Source organism: Anser anser (genome assembly GCF_964211835.1).
Source record: "Anser anser genome assembly, chromosome: 4".
NCBI classification, from domain to species: domain Eukaryota; kingdom Metazoa; phylum Chordata; class Aves; order Anseriformes; family Anatidae; genus Anser; species Anser anser.
The window spans coordinates 29,097,701-29,110,192 of NC_139724.1; the positions used below are offsets into that span (position 1 = coordinate 29,097,701).

Below are 12,492 nucleotides of genomic sequence, written 5' to 3' on the forward strand. Positions count from 1 at the left end.
TGGAGATCCTGATGAGAGATCTTCCTACAGAAGATGAAACTAACCCAGATGAAAAGCCCAAAGTATGCTACCAAAATCAATAGTAAGAATTTAAACTGTATGTGATACTGGTGAAGAGCAGAGTTGATTTTATTATTGTAGAAGATTGTGAGACCCTAAGAGCACATTAATTTCCAAGGAGTGTTTTGCACAGCTCTAATTAAGGTTTCAGTGGTCACTGGAGATGAGTCTTTCACTGCTCTCCCTGTGTCTCTCTTTTGTCTTTCTGAACTAAACTTAGACTTGAACTTTAATCTTATATGCTACCTGGCTTATGCTTTTGTGTCAACTTCTGTGAATATATTCAGGGGAATGCAAGTTTTAATTTTAGCATTTTTGCATACTGTAAGCATCTTCCTGATCATAAACTTGTACAAAGGTATCTTGCAAGAATAAGAAGAATAAAATTATCGCAAAGGTCTTTCATCCTTTGCTTCATTACTTATTATGTAGTTTTTTTTTCTTTAAATAAAGCATGTACTGAGGAATATAAATTGATCTATCTGAACTGATGACACTAAGAAATACAACACCTGTTCATGGTGTTGCTTGTTAATTTATTCTGCTGAGGTATAATTTCATGCCTTGTTAAAATCAGACAGACACAGCTATGATTTGCTGAGGGTGAAATAACGGGACAGGCTTTGAGAAACTTTTGTGTCTTTTATAATGCTTGATACCAAATTTCTACCAGGAGTAATGAAAGCAATGGTCAAGAAAAAATGTCTTACAAATTAAATTTGATGACACAAGAAAAAAGTATGAATGCAACTAAACCAGAATATTTTATTACTTGGGTCAGTAAGCAGTCAGTGTTTTGCTTGAGGAGTAAATTTCCTACATCTCAGTCAGTGTCCGCATGCACGCGTAGTTACTGAAACAGTGCCAGTGATTTGGACACAACATTCATGAGCCAGTAGCCAGGCCTGCTTTAGTTTCTGGAGGTAAGGAAAGCTGGAGAATTTTGCAAGCTGCCTTGCAAATCGACGATCGCCATACGTGTGGCTTTCTCTTGCTTCGCTGTTCTGCCACGTGAGTTGTGAAGGGGACCGAAGTCAAGCTTTCGTTGTATCTGGACTCAGACATGTGCTCGAATAGTAATAAACCATAGTGTGTTCATTCCCACACATCAGTCAAGCTTCTTGAGGCGAGTGTTGCTGTTCCTGATGCTAAATAGGTCTGGCACCCGGCAAATGTATATCCGTGCACTCGCTTCTGGGGTACATCATTGGGGATGCCAGATATGGGGAAGTGGGGGTGAGGGGAGGAGAAGGCAGCATCCCTCAGGTGTTAATAATGCAAAGCTGAAAGGAGCTTTGCTAAGTTTCTGAGCCACAAATGCAGAGACGGAAATTACATTAGTCCCGCATAGCTTCCAGCTGAGGTTTGTATCTGAGAGGCTCCCTGATTTCTGCAGCACTGCAGCAGCAGCAGGTGGTTAAAGCACGGGTTCTGCCGGTCAGCCAGCTTCACCATGTGCCGTGCAGGTGCTTAGACCTCACAAGTCAGGTTTTGTGCAGTTCTGTTAGCACATACTCATTCATGATCAATATGCCACCCATTACTTACATTCCTGCTAACTGGTTAAAATTGTCCTTACACTGATAAAAAGGTGTATTGTACCTACAGCATCGGTATAATTCCCCCAAACTGCTCAGGTTACCTGCTAGCATCCTCAGTTCCTATGTTTGTTCCACTCGAAATGGTAGCATTTACACATTAAATCATCTTTGAACCTATTTCCCCATTAAACTGTCTTTTCTTGGAATGACTCCTGTTTACCTGAGAAGTGTTAATCTGTAATAGCTCTGCGAGTCGTCTTTTGTGGTTGTTCAGCATCAATGGCCGTGTTGCTCCGTATTTATTTTTCTGCTCTTATCTAAACAATGCTTTCGCTAGTATCTGAGATTGGGTATTGTTATGCTGTACATCTACAGCTCATAGTAGCTGCCTTGAGACAAAAAACTTGTGTTTCGGCCTCCCAGCAGCCAAAAGGTTCAGCTCCTGTATCAGTAATTTGGGCAGCGTGGAAGGGTTGTGCTGTCAGGGGGAAAGAGGAGGCTCGGCAGCCCCTCCTGAGTCCCTGTCCTGGGATGTTCACCTGTGGAGCTGAGAGCAGCTTGTTTTGCCCAGCGGCAGCAGAGCACTCCCGAGAAACCTCGTGCGGGTTGAGAAGCGACTTAGGATGTCTTTCCTTGTGTTGACGTGGCACAAAGCATTGCGCCTTCCTCCTCTGAAGGCAGATTTAAGGGCGACAGTCATGGGGAATGGCTTTCTGCAGGGTCGCTCTTGCCAGAGTTTACTGATACAGTCTGGGGAGCTGTAATGCCTGTGGCTTCCCATGCCTTCCACAAAGCCTCTGAGGATAATTACAAGCGTTTTGTCAATGTAATGGACTGAAGCCACCACAGTTGTTATGGGCTGATTCATGCGAGAATGGTCTAGAGAGTCTCCATTTCTGCTGCCACTTCTGTAGTTTCCTGAAAAAAAGTATGATTTCTTGGCTTAAACTTCAATGGGAGAGGCAAATTGATAATTCTGTAACTGTTTTGATTGCAGTTTGTTGTTGTAGTCTGTTTAGAACAAGGCTGCACTGCGTGAGTCATAAGAATTTACTAGACAGAAAACAGAATTGTAATGTTAAGAGGTGCTTTTGCTTCACAAATAACTAGTTCTCAATGCACGTCAGGTCTATGTGGCTGGAAGCTTTTTTTAATCTTGTGTGTGTGCGCACATGCATTGTAAGGGCACTGCTTTTCAACTGTGCAGTAATCCGTCATAGGTTGCTTGAATTTTTAGATTCTGCATGACTTTTGTACTCCTCATACTCTAATATAGACCTTTTTATACAGGTCTTGCTTTGTAATACTTTCAAAGTGACCAAGACTACAACCAGAAGGGTTATTTAAGCAGCAAACTAACTAAAAAAGAAATCTGAAATGCCTGTCAAACTGATGAGAGGACAGTGTCAATAACAATGTTTCCTGTGTAAGTTTTTATTTTGTGATCAATCACTGTAAGAAGTCAGTAATCTAAAAGTACATAAGCTGAAAAATCTGGTCTGTGTTGCTGTCTGCAGCTTTCTGTTAACTATGAGCATTAACTGTTAACAGCAGCTTGTTTTTTTTTCTCGACTAGCCCAGCAGCGTACACAGTATGTGTGTGTGTATATATATATATATGTACACACATATATACATATTATCCAGAGGTGTGTAGAAGACCTTTAAAACAAGGTTTCGTGCAAGATCACCACCTCCCATTCCTAGCACAGCACAGCTGTTGGTGCTGCAGTCCCAGGCCTTGCCAGGTCCTGTACACGTACAAATGCAACCAAGGAGCTGAACTTGGCAGGGAAACTGCCAGAGATGCCAGTCTGTGTTCTAGCACCAGTGGGCTTTGTGGTTAGTTAGGAACTGGGCTGGTAACTATTGTCATCTGCTACAAACAGACCCTACCAAGACTCCCAGGCAGAGGAGCCCTGGACTCATACTGTTTATTTTTGGTGGGCTAAAGGGAAGAAAAATCCCTGTGCCCTTCCTGACTTTTTGTATCAATGCCAAATGTGAAGTCATGGTTGCATTGCTGCATGACAGCTTTTGAAAAGATTAATAAAATAAAGAGGAGAAATGATGGTTCTACCACTGTTGGTATTTGTGAGAGAGGATTAAATTCAAGTAGAAGTTTCCTACAGTCACAAATCCTTTATATCATTAAGGTTTGTTGTGTTTTTTAAAACGGAAGACAGAATTGCAGAATTAAAAGAAAAAAAAGGTGACATCCTGGGGGACAAGGGGAGGGGACAGATGAGAAATGCCTTGAGTAAAAATCTGGTAGTCTTGGTCAAGCAGGTTATCGGAGGGATCTGCAGAGTTTGTCCTGCAAACCAGCTAGAAATGGTCTCTGTTGAGAAGGAGCTGAATATCCAAAACAGAGAAGACTTATGCAGAAGCGGAGTTACAATGGGAGAAACAGATTAAAAGGAATTAAGTCATTCTTTTCTTTTTTTCTCTGGAAAATTTCTCTAATTTTCAGGTTTTTTTTTCACTCCACATAAAGCAGTTTTTAGAGATGTGCTCTAATAGGGTCACCACAAGTAATAGTTTTGTCATATTCGAGATATACATTTCAGTACAGCTGTAGTAATATATTATTATTATAAATTGGAACGGTGCCATGTAAAAACTTTGAAGCAGGCAGATGTGAAACCATCCAGAGAAATGTATTCACAACCAGTAATAATTAAAAATTATTATTTTATAAGCTCTCCCTAGTCTTATCTAAGACCTAAATTTGGATTTTGCCAACGTATCCTAGAAACACTTCTCCCAACAAAATGTCTAGTTGTCTGTTGATTCATAATGTCACGGTGGCCTGACCTACAACCTGCCGCTGAATTCTTGGCTGTGATGTTGTGCTTTAAGAGAATTCCATCCTTTTACAGTTTATGATTTTTTGTCCTTAAAGTTTCATTTAATAGGCCCTTCCTTTCCTAGTTTCCGTCCTGACAGAGTTCATCTACTTTTCCTCTGTATCATTCATTACTTGACTCCTTTTTTGCTCTTCATTCATCTCCCCCAATTAAATGGCCTGTCCTTCTCGTCTCTATTTCTACGGCTGGAAGTTGTGTAGATTCTGACTGTGTAAGTGAGCCTAATGGGTTGGGAGTATTCCCAGTGAATATTTATGACCTTGTGACAGCTGTCTCTGTAAAACAGTGACAGTTTCCTCACAAAATGGAGAGAGCAATACATGACAGGCTTTCTGTTTCACTTGGGTTTTTAGCATAATTTTTGCCCATTCATCCTCCCTAATCTCCCTTCTGTTGATTATGCAAAGCTTTGATTTGATCCTATTAGGTTGTATCTATAATACTCTCAGTTTGTTTACTTTAACGTGATTCATAGCTATGGGCTGCCTTGGTTGTGGCAATAAAAATACCCCAACACCCACAATTAATTGTGGTCTCTGAATGGAAGAAATAACTGGTGTTTGCAGACAGAAGTTGAGCATTGTTATTATTGCAAGAAGTGGGAGATGGAAGGGGCTATAAAGGTCCTTTCAAGTCAGTGAATTTATTCTCCCTTTGTCATTAAAAAGAAAAAAAAGAAGTCTGTTTATGTTGATTTGCCTAAAAGGTCTAATTTTAATAAGACCAGGTTTCTAATTTGCTAAATATGACATGCATATAAAGAAATAGTCTTTTCCTGGGGGAGTGTGTCCTGTCTAAATGGGTTGAAAATAAGGTTGTACAGTTGTAGCTTTTTTTTTTTTTTGAACATACCAGCTTATTCCCTCTCTCCATTTATCCTGTGTGTCCCAGTTGAAAGAATGTTTCTTAAAAAACAGCTTGCAAGGAAACTTGCAAAAAATAGTGAATGTTGGCTAAATGAAAAAATCACAACCATAATTGAACAGGCAGCTTATGGAACCAGACACTTAGAAGTGTGCCATCTACGGTTAGCAAGTTTGTTGAGTAAACTGGGCTGTGTAATTCAAAGGAGAACCCTTCTCAGCTTTTTGTTGCTCATTTACCCCCAGGAACTCATGCTTAGGGGACAGCAGGGGATTTCAGCACTTCTCTAAAGCAAATGGTTCCCAGAATTGCAGCCGTAAGGCGCCTGTGGAACTTGATCTAAAAACAGATTTGTACCTGCAATTAGTTGCATCCAGGGGTGGACTTCACAGCCTGTAGCAGAAAGGGAAAATTTATCTTTGCGTCATGAATGTAATGAAAGTCTTGACCCAGTGCCACTAATAGCTGTGCCTTAGGCACCACTAATAGCTGTGCCTGAGGTGCCACAATCCTGTGGCTCTGCTTTTTTAAGTAGTTAGGATAGCAACGTCTCCAGGCTGTGAAAAGGATTTCGTTCCTAGCTGGGTAATAGTGGAGAACAGAGCGGCTTCATTCATTCTTTGTGTCTTGTAGACATCGGGTTTCTAGAATTTTTGGTAAATGCATGTAACTGTGTTGTTATTATAGGTCTTATTGTCTGTTGTGTCACTTCAGGTTTCCTTAGTACCTTTTTTAACTGTGCTTTCTGTTGGAGATGAGAATTTCAGTGGGATAAGAGAGCTATGCTTTTTCATTTAACTTGGTTCAAGGTTACTGGTTATGCTGGAAAAAGCCAGTTGGATAAGATTTAGACTATAAAATACCTTGATAGACAGCTGAGGGTTATTGGAGGAGGTGAGCTAACTAGAATAAAATTCTAAAAGCTATTAAAGAAAATGATTTTTTTTTTGGGGGGGGGGGTAAATGATTCTTTAAGTATTAAAATCTATAAGTTTATCAATGGATGATAGTAGAAAAAGTGATAATCAGAACAGGATGTGCATAATTAGTTTTTGTGACTATTTAAAAGTACAGGATTAGTTCAAGGTGCTTTGAGACATATCTTTCTGGGAAACATGGAAATGTTATGCATGCAGCCTTTCCTGAAGGAATTTAATAGTGTTGCCTCCCACCCCCAGTGTTTGGCTGAAAAATGGAGATTTTGCTGACGTTAGGAAACGTTTGGTTTCCATTTCAAAAGCACTTTCTTAGATTTCTGTTTTTTTGACTGAACTGGTTCATTGCTATCATGAATCATGTTTGATATCTAATGTGCCTTTCTTACAGCAAGACCAACATTTAACTTAATTCTATTTGAAGAAAACTCAATCAAGGAGGAAATCTTCCAAGGATAGATTCAATCCATTACTAAGTAAAAAGGCTACAGTTTTCAAATGCCATCAGAGTGGGTTTTCCAAGGAATTTGGTGCCAAATTGTCTTCAAAATACAGTGGGGCAAGGCTTTTAACTTATTTCAAATCTTGAGGAAACCCAGAGACGGATCCTATTTTTATGCACTAAATAAGTTTTACCCAAAGAGCATGATCTTTTACATGCAGAATTCAGAAATGCTCTCTTATAAGTTTTATTGTTTGCAAGTCCTTATCTTTTACACCGCAGTTATTAGCATGTTTCTCATTTGATGTCTATTAAACTGACACAGTATAGTCTTATAGTGATATTGTCCAAAGCCTTTATTCATTTCAGTGATGTTGGATTTCCCTAGTTTTGAGCATGAACAAGTGAATAAGGTACTTGACAGTCCTACAACAAAATAAGGTAATATTCTCTGCAGTGTGATGATGCAATGTGCCTCATAATTCGTCAGGTTTCCAGGTGGCTGCTTAACCCTGGTACTATGATAGTGAGCTATTGGAAAACAATCTTATTTTCATGAAGCTGAGCTGTGAAAGGGGGTTGGGGGTATTCTTTTGCAGAGTATAAATAGCGCAAGAGCCGTTGCTGGTGTGTGGAAGTCACTCTGCTGCTGAATTTTGAGGAACTGTGAAATTTAAGCTTCCATATAGGGATGCTGTCTTCTTACAGGGACAGATTTTACGTTGTAGTGAGCACAAAACGTCCATGTAGAGAAAACAGTCTTAAGAATTTCATCTTCTGCTATCTTTTTCTATTTACTGATTATTTCCCGACCAGAGGCTTTACAGGTTTTTATAAAATGTTATTTTACACCCTAAATTCCTAGTGAATCTTAGAACTGTTCTTCTTAAAAAATTGATGTGATAATTACTAATATGGTAAGTACAATACAAAATATCAAGATGTGTGTGATGTGAAGAAACTGGCTAGCTCACAGCATAAGGAAGAGGGGGCAGGCTGGTAAATCTTACTTTACTACAATCCTGAGAATGAATTTCAATAGCTGTTTTTAAGCAGGAGGTCAGACAAATCTGACCATCTTTTTTTAAATTAAAGTTTGTATTGATCTCTTCTGACTGTCTTAAAAACACAGTTTTTCAGTGGGATGTTATGCTTGTTTAGTTCAAAAATATTTGTGGGAAGGTTGACTTCATAACGTGTATTGCACAGCAGCTGTAACTTTTGTCCTGCTTGTTGTTGATTACGTGGGCAAGCGATGAAAAATCATGCTCACCAAAGGTAAAACAGCTGGGCAGGGAAGCTCACCACTCTGAAGTGCCTACTGAAACTTAAAGAATGGGTCTTCTCAGGTTGGCTTTTATCCCAGTGCTTAAGTACTGGTGGTTTTTGTAGTATCCTCACATTGCACAGAAGTTCACAATAAAAAGTTACTTTCACGTGGTATTGAGGAGTGTTCAGTTTTTCATTGAATCTTGAAGGAACAAATAAATGTAATAGCACATTAAGTTTAACCTCATCTTTGAAAGCAAAGCATCCAGGTAGACATCAGATAAACATTGCAAGAGAGATTTAATTATTCTTTTAGGAAGCTGATAATGGGTATGCAAACATATGTAATTTAAGTCTGTGGTAGGGTTATGCTAATTGGAGATAGTTATGTATACTTAATGTATATAATATGCAGAAATATCTAGAGAGAGTTGCAGAGATTTGTCTGACTGCGTATGTTGAAAGGTGCTTTTACTTGAGGAAGTAATTTTATTGTCCTCTGTCCTCCTGCCCACACCCAAATTACCACTACTATACCCCTGAGTTCATGGGATAGTAACAGGCGAAACTCTTGGTTACTTGATCAATGAGCACCGTGCAAAAAACTGACTAGCTCTTACTTTAGTACATCTCTTTGCATAATGTTGATAAGTTTCTTGGTGACCATCAGACCCACTGGAACAGAAGCTTGAGGAATGAATTTTCTGAATCTGAGTCCCCTAAAATTTGAAACAACTCTATTGTGATAGACAACTCAAATGTAATCTGGCAGTGTCCATCTAAGTGTAACAACTAATTACAGAATTTTGTAAGCATCATAACAATAAATTAAATTTGATTAGAAATAAGTACCCTTTGTTTGGTTATCTGGCTTAGCTTTTGGTATACATCCGTTAGGTGAAACTAAATGTCATGTTTTTTGACTTGTCTTTTAAAATACTTTGGAGTTCTCTTTATCTGGAGAAGATAAAGAGGGACAGAGAAGAAAAGGCTAGTGTATGTTTGCATGTGTAGGAGAATGCTGTAGCATGTGTTTCTAAACTTAATTATCTTTATTTAATCAGAAATGTATTCCATGTTTGTTAAAGAAGCAATGTCTTCTGATTACATTAGACTTCTCAGGCATGTAGAGTTTCAGCCAGGGAATGTGCTTTTTTTTGAACTCAGTCAGCAACCCTTAGAAAAAAATGTTTAATTAACTTTTTGCCAAAGTCAATATAGTCTATTATACTCAGAAGGCTGGATGAGCTCCCTCTGGTGGCTCATTTACATTGAAGTTCTCTTTGCTTTACTTACATATCGGTTTACTCAGGCAAACAAGGCTGCTGACCTCATATATCAGTCAGGCATCAGTTCCTTGTGGGCTTACTTTTTAATTGAAAAACATCAATAATTTTCTTACATAATGAAACACCAGCATTTAAATTCACAGCAGTTTCAGTTTGTTAGCAAAAGAAGTAAAGAGATACTGGGTAACAAAGTAAGCAAATAAAACGGAATTTACTTCCTTCTAAGTAGAAATTGCACGATAGGTGGCAATAATTTAGGATTGGTACCCATTTACAGTGGCTCAGATTTTAGTCTTAAATTTGTGAAATATTTCAATATTAAACACAGTTTTTCAAGAACGTGAAGTCTGTGTTTTCAAAATGATTTAATCCTATGCCTGAATCACAATTTAAGGTAAAATCAATCTCAGTATTAGAGTTCATTTAATCTGTTTCATAGCATTAAGGAGAAGCATAATACATCTCACTTGCGTATGGTCTTCTTAAAATTATAAGGCTAGAAAATTTTGTGGGTCAAAACCACCACTGAGTTTAAAGGGAATTTGCCACCTCTGTAATGTAAATCTCCACAGATCTTTTCAAACTCCTTGCTGTTCTAATTTAACGGTATCTTTATCATCTTGGCAATCAACCATCCTCCCTCTGAAGCATGAGGAGAAGGTTCAAAGCCAAACAACATGCAGACTGGATGTAAGGCTAAAAACTTCCTCAATATAGAAGATTTCTTTTATTGAACCATTTTCAATAAAAGCTGGTTATGGAATAGTGTGTGTATATATATATATATATATATATATAAACAACAGAGAAATGGTAGTTCTTGGAATATGAGTATTTAGCCAGAGATAAAACTCTAGCCATGCGTTTCTGAAGGAGGGGAAGACGAAGGGGTCACTGTAAATGAGAACAGGAGGGAATTGGCGGTGTTTTAAGTCTACAAGACAGAGAGATAAAGTAAAGGAAAAAATGCAGTATAATAAGCAATAGGCACCTGTAGGAAGTTGATAAAAATATATTATAAAAAGTGTTTTGAATGAATATTCATGTGAATTTTTAATCAGTATCTTGTATTTTTTCAAGTCCCTTGAGCATTCCAGCACCTGAGGTTCACAAAGCAGCTAATGCTCAGCAAACATGAAAGATGTTATCTGAAAGTAAACTTCTGATATTCACACAGATGGACCTGGCTGGGAGGTTTTATTTTCGATCACAAATTGTGCATGTGTCTTCATTCTTTGTCAAATAATGATAGAGTGCACGATTCATGTTGTAATCTCAAGAATACTGGGCACCTGAATGTGCATAAAGCAGACAGACAAAAACACCACCACCAAAAAGCCACCCTTGGTTGTACTGTTTAATTATATGTAGCCAGTAACAGCAGCAGGTGGGCTAGCAAATAACTTCCTGTTGTGCAGGTTTTTTTAGAGAAGTTTCCCGCTGTCTGAATTCAGCATATCCTTTATGCTGGCGGTCAGCTCTGGGAGAAGTGAAAAGACTAATGTTTGAGGTAATTACTGGTGTAACTTGTTCCAAACTAAGAAGAATTGGAAATAGCCCGCTTGGTGCATGCTGGCACCACGTGTATGCTTTTGCAGCTGATGGTAATTAGCGTTCTGTAGTTATCCTTTGACTAGGAAATACACAGGTCCTTCTTATCCAACTGTACTAAAGGCTGCTACCAGCCTTCCTTTTGCTGTTCTATGTGAGCCATGACCTTGTTCCTTGCACTACTGAACTTCATCTTTTTTCTAATGCTCGTGTCTAGAAGACTTTCGAGGTTTTCTGTATAGTGCCTCTGTGTCGGCTGACAGCTTTGAATCTTGGCCAAGAACTTATGTCCAATCTTGTTGAGTAACACCATTACTCTTTAAGATTGCTGGATTCAAGTTTGCAGCATTTAACCTAAGACTAAGCAGATGGATTCCACTGCTTGCTGTGTTTTGATGTTCGTCATAAAGATTGTTAACCACTTTCTGTAGAGAGCTAAGTTAAAACACCTTTTACATGTTATGTCATTAAGAAGTGACCTAATAAAGAATGAAAAATAATGCTGTAGGTGGCAATGTGTATGTTTATCCTCTATCTTTAGTACTTTTAGTAAGTTATTTTTTTCTGTTGTAATCATAACCCAATAACTCGGTAGGTGTTTGCTGGACAGCTAGACTCACGTGTGGTCTGAAGTAGTATGTGGACAGCAGTGTTTTAATTTTTGACACTTCATTTTGTTACAGTGTTTTTACAGAGCATTTTGGAGAAAGAAGCATCCCAAAAACTTAGGGCTGCTGTGGTTTTGTGCAATCTTTCAAGAAATCTTACCACTTATATGCATATTGCATTTATTACATATTCAAGATGGACTGATGTTAGCTGCAAACCTTGCTGGGTTGGGGCCTGGAGATTTGTTGAATGGTGTTCCTGCACTGTGTTGTCTGAAGTTGTACATTGTTTTCCAAAAACACTCAGCATATTTACAGAAAAAATGTAAAAGATGGGTATATTTGCAGAAAGGAGCCTCGACTAATAGAAATTAAAGGCAAGCATCTATAATGAGTTGTTCACTACTAAGCAAAGCAGAGGAGATGGGACAGTCTCAGGCTGCTCCTCTTGACACCCGCATTTGGAATTGTGTATTTGCTGCGCTTATGAGCCAGAACATTTGGCAGGCAGTACCTGTAGTAGTCTGTGACTTGAGGGAGGCTGATGTGCTGAAGATCTGTTATTTGAAGTGAATGTCATTTGAAGGTGTCTGCCTATAGCATAGCAATGGTAGGAGACAAAGGCAGTAGTGACTCTCAATGCAGCTTTGGTCCTTAATTTCACTGTTTACTGCCTCTCTCTGCAGTTACTGCTTACTATCATACTTTTATTTCCCGTAGACTAGTCCCAAATATAATCCAAACCATTCCTGGTCTTAATTACCAAAATAAAATAGAATTAATGAATTTGTGCACCTCTTAAAAACAAAAACAAAAAGAGCACCCCTGCAGGACCAAAATCAGGTAATAACTTAAATCTTTATGAAAGCCATGGGGCAGTCGCTGTCTCTTTGGTACCAGCACTCAACAAATTTCTTATACAAATTTTGTGAATGCATTTGTATTCCTGTTCTCAAACTAATCTACAGGAAACTGTGCAGTTACAGTGGCTCTTGTTTCATTGGTGGAAATCTAACATCAGATATATTTTTCCATGGCAGCAGTCTGCAGGTTTATTTGATGC

The 12,492-nt window shown here is 38.6% G+C and overlaps 1 protein-coding gene across 26 annotated transcripts in view; it reads left to right on the forward strand.

The window, feature by feature from the left end:
* MARCHF1 (membrane associated ring-CH-type finger 1) overlaps positions 1-12,492 on the forward strand; it is a 239,566-nt gene that overhangs the window by 79,302 nt on the left and 147,772 nt on the right. The gene's annotated exons all lie outside the window — the stretch shown is intronic.